We start from the raw sequence: 5,135 nt of genomic DNA, 5'->3' as shown, positions 1-5,135 counted from the left end.
AACTAAGCAGTTGATTAAATCTATAGATTTAATTATAAAGGCAAAAATGTGGCCACAGATTTAGATGAAATATCATACATTACTCAGTTTTTGTTTACATGTGTTGTGATGGAAGGATAATGTAAAAGGCAACTTAAGCATTTCCATGGCATCTACCATGTTATTTGCATTTCATAATCTGCACCACATTTTATTTACAGGAACTCCCATGTCACAGTGACATAACTTGACCATTCAGCTTATAACAGCTTGGCAATTAACCAACTTCTGCAATTCAATTCACTGCTATGAATACACATATTTTTAATATCAGTATGTCATTGCTGAATCCGATATGAATATTATATAGGTTTCTTATTGATCACAGAGTTATTTTGACATGTCTTTGTCCTGCAACATTCCAGAAGCACACGTGGAGTCTTTACTTCACCAAAATGTGCTCCTCGAGACTCCAGAGTTCTGCAGTACAGAGGCTGAGATGCTCTCTGTTTTGAGTGGAAGTTTTAAAAAAGTATTAATCATGTAAAATTAAAATATGTATGTACTTTCTGAATGACTTTTAAGAAATACAGACGAGAAAAAAGTTATATTGTGTCCATATGAATATTTTTAAAAGGCTTGCTGACAACAAATGCAGTTCTGAATACTCATGAATGATTCCTCAGGGAAACAACAGAAAAGAAATAAGAGCAGGAGTATACCATACTGCCTATCCAGCCTGTTCCATCATTTGATATTATCATTGCCGATTTTTTGCCTTCAAGTCTATCTTTCCATCAGCTCTCTTGACGTCTTGAGAAGTGAAAAATCAATCTATCCCAGCCTTAAATATAATCAGTAAAGCAGCATTCAGAACGCCTTGAGGTAAGGTAGTGCGAAAATTCACAATCCTTTCTGTGAAGAAGTGCCATCTCAACTTAATCCTAAGTGATTGTCCCCTTATTCTGAGAATTGGCCCTCATATTCGAACTCCTAAGTTAGGAGAGACAAACTATCGATGCCAACTCTATCAAGTCCTCTCAGGATCTTGCATCTTTCGATTAGTTGCCAACTGATGATTTTAAACTCCACAGAATGTAGACCTAATTTATAGAGCCTCTCGTCATGTTTCAACCCAAGAGCTAGTCCAGAGAACCTTTGTTGAACTGATTGCCAAAAGCAAACAAAAGGTATCATAAGACCATAAGACCATAAGACCATAAGACATAGGAGTGGAAGTAAGGCCATTCGGCCCATCAAGTCCACTCCGCCATTCAATCATGGCTGATTCGCATTTCAGCTCCACTTACCAGCGTTCTCCCCGTAGCCCTTAATTCCTCGAGACAACAAGAATCTATCAATCTCGGCCTTGAAGACATTTAGCGTCCCGGCTTCCACTGCACTCCGTGGCAATGAATTCCACAGGCCCACCACTCTCTGGCTGAAGAAATGCCTCCGCATTTCTGTTCTGAAATGACCCCCTCTAATTCTAAGGCTGTGTCCACGGGTCCTAGTCTCCTCGTTTAACTGAAACAATTTCCTAGCATCCACCTTTTCCAAGCCATGTATTATTTTGTACGTCTCTATTAAGTCTCCCCTTAATCTTCTAAACTCCAACGAATACAATCCCAGTATCCTCAGCCGTTCCTCATATGTATCTGGTATACAATGTCAGTTTTGAATCTGTAACTTGTATTCTCAAGATTAGATGCAAAATGATAAGCAAAATGCACCAATTTATTCTATTAGCTGTAATCTAGTTAATGTAGAAATTGATTTGAACTATTAAAAACATATTCCTTTTGCCCAGGCAAATGAAAAGAAGCTTCAAGATATTAACTTCAGAGCAATTTAAAATGGACTAAATTATTTTCTGTTAAAACTGCATCCTGCTGTTGGTGATATATTTCGTTGATCTGTTGTGTTGCAATATGAAATCAATGTACTTTGCAGTTTAGCTTGTTCGTTTGTTCGGGTAAACACATACAAAATAAGCAATTGTGATCAACGACTCATTACAAATTGCAATAAAATCATGTTTCATGTCAAACCCTCGAGTCATTTCTATGTGTATTACTGATGATTTAATAGGCGCAGTTCCGAGTTCATCGAACCTGCTTTGTTTTTTACTCTGATCTTCTTTACTCATTATGCTGTCTGCACCAAATTGAATCATGGGGTTGGTTTCTTGTTCTGCTTCCTATAAGCAGTGGGTGAGAGTTGTTATGAATGGATGAATTACATAAAGGTGCAGCACTGCTATCCATTGTCAGATGCGCTGGAAGTTTGACGTCTGGATTTCCCCCACTATTACCAGTCATTGGACTGACCTAAATCAAATAGATTATATATGTTATGATCTCAGATTATGAGTGACCTAAAATAAAATTATAATGACACAAAGGTAGAGGGATGGATAGTATTGAGGAAGTGTGGAGGCTGCAGAAGGATTGAACAGGCTAGGAGAGTAGACAAAGAAGTGGAATACAATGTGGGCAAGTATGAGTTTCTGCACTCTGGTAAGAAGAATAGAGACATAGACTATTTTCTAAAGTGGGAAAGGCTTCAGAAATCTGAAGCACAAAAGGACATGGGACCTCGAGTTTAGGGTTCTCTTAAGCTTAACATGTGGATTCTGTTGGCAGTTTGGAAGGCAAATGCAATGTTGGCAATAACTTCAAGCGAACCAGAATACAAGAGCAGACATGCACTCCTGAGACTGTATAAAATTCTGGTCAGACTGCATTTGGAATATTGCGAGCAGTTTTGGGCCCCATATCTAAGGAAAGATGTGCTGGTCTTCGAGGGGGTTCAGAGAAGGTTTACAAGAATGATCCCGGGGATGAAGGGCTTATCATATGAGGACCAGTTGAGGATTCTGGGTCTGTACTTGATGGAGTTCAGAATGCTGAGGGAGGATCTTTTTGAAACTAACAGAATGCTGAGAGGCCTGGATACAATGAATGCGGAGAAAATGTCTCCACTAGTAGGACAGACTAGGACCTGAGGGCACAGCCTCAGAGTGAAGGTATGACCCATTAGAACTGAGACAAGGAGGAATTTCTTTAGCCAGAGGATGGTTAATCTATGGAACTCATTGCTGCAGAGGGCTGTGGAGGCCAATTGAGTGGATTTAACTCAGAGATAGATGATCTCTTTACTAACCAAGAAACTGAGTGTTCGAAGGAAAGACTTGGAAATTAGAATTGTGAACGATATTAGCCATGAACAAATGGGAGAGCAGACTTGAAGAACCAAATGGCCTAATTTTGCTCCTTTATCTTATGGACTTATGATCTTATGGACCTATCCTGAACCACATTGTGAGTGAGTTCACCTCGCTCCGATTCTGTGAATACTGAAAATCAGACAGAGACAGACATCGAAATTACTGCCCCAGTGAGAAAACAGCCCTGCATATTATTTGGCACTGATATTTAAAATTTACCCAATATGTGGGCGGCACAGTGGTTAGCACTGCTGCCTCACAGCGCCAGAGACTGGGGTTCAATTCCCGCCTCAGGTGACTGACTGTGTGGAGTTTGCACATTCTCCCCGTGTCTGCGTGGGTTTCCTCCGGGTGCTCCGGTTTCCTCCCACAGTCCAAAAATATACAGGTCAGGTGAATTGGCCATGCTAAATTGCCTATAGTGTTAGGTGATGAGGTAAATGTAGGGGAATGGGTCCGGGTGGTTTGCAGGTTGGTGTGAACTTGTTGGGCCGAAGGGCCTGTTTCCACACTGTAACTAATCTAATCTTATGTGCTTAATACCTAAATGAAACATCTTGCACAGTGATGATATCAAGAGTGCAAATGACTCTTTTTGCTGCAAACTTTTTCCAAACAAAGGGTTCCTCATATTCAATTGGTTTTCACTTTCAGATGTAAATAGACAATGTGTTCAATATTTCCTTTACAATTTAATTATGTCTGGGTTTTTATAGTGTACACTGGCTTTAAACCTTTTGTACTATGTGTTATTAGAGCAAAGCCTGCAGGCTGCTTTGGAGCCACTAACCCACATAGTAGATCAGGAACATTGGTGCAAACAGGTGAGTGAGATCGTCTTAAAAGACAATACCAAAAGCCACTTATAATCGGATGCAGGTACATTACAAATTTATTTTGGTGAAAACAACAGAAATAGCAATTCTCCTCCTGTTTCTAAGTTAAACTGTTTGCCCCATTGCCTTTCTCCCCTCTCACTCTCTGGATTACCTCTTTAACTTTTCTGACTTGATCTCCAGGTCAATTTCCCATTTTACCGGCATCATGGATTACAGTGGGGTAATAGCTTCACGCCTGCAGCTTGCTAGCAGAATGGTCCTGAGCCCTGGGTTTACAATGGGTCATGCCTCACACTGGTGAGGGGCAGGTGGAGCAATAGTTCTGACGGCATCATGAGTGCTTTGGGAAATTCTTTGAAGATCCGATTGTGAACATTCTCGTTGAAAGTGATAGCTAAATGACAAATGTTGAGGTATCCAGGTCAAGGTGTTCTTCTGCTGTTAACAGTTTCTTGGTGGCACCAGCAGCCGTGAATTCAGGATTCTCCAAAGAGAAAATACTTTTGCGTCTTGATCCAATACAAACACTAACAACAATTCTTCATAACTGTTTCCTGGATAATGACAACTGTCATGTATAACGATGCTTTGCAGTCAACTATCATGTGAATTTTAGTTAAGTGTTAATGATATCTCCATGTAAAGGCTAAGCGGTTAATATGACCATCCCTGATTCATAAACAGATTTCAACTTCCGAAAGAGTTCCACAAACTATTTTCCACAAAAGCTATGCAGACACATAGTGGTTTTAACTTCCCTGATGTATATACATTGAGCAACACAGTGAATAGCAGACGTGCTTTAGTCACAACTCAGGCTACTTTACCCTTTAGATCTAAATGGAGTGATAACATGAATGTGCGCCAATAAAAGGGCAGCAGATGGTAAAGTCATTTGTGAATGTAAGGTTTCAAACTGAAGCATCCTGTGATAAATAGCTCAAATGAAATAATTTCAGCTTTTTGTGGAAGTTCAATAAAGAAAAGTTATTATTTGCTGAGCTTAGTTATTGCAGGTAATTAAGGGACCAAGGTCACTTATTCAGCAGTCATCAATAAAACTTTAATCTTTATGGTTTCAGATAGAC

This window comes from Chiloscyllium plagiosum, unplaced genomic scaffold, assembly GCF_037043375.1.
Source record: "Chiloscyllium plagiosum isolate Xiang-an unplaced genomic scaffold, Cpla_swu_hap1 HiC_scaffold_11, whole genome shotgun sequence".
Taxonomy (NCBI): domain Eukaryota; kingdom Metazoa; phylum Chordata; class Chondrichthyes; order Orectolobiformes; family Hemiscylliidae; genus Chiloscyllium; species Chiloscyllium plagiosum.
The sequence above is the reverse complement of the archived record's forward strand: the minus strand, read 5'-3'. Positions refer to the sequence as shown.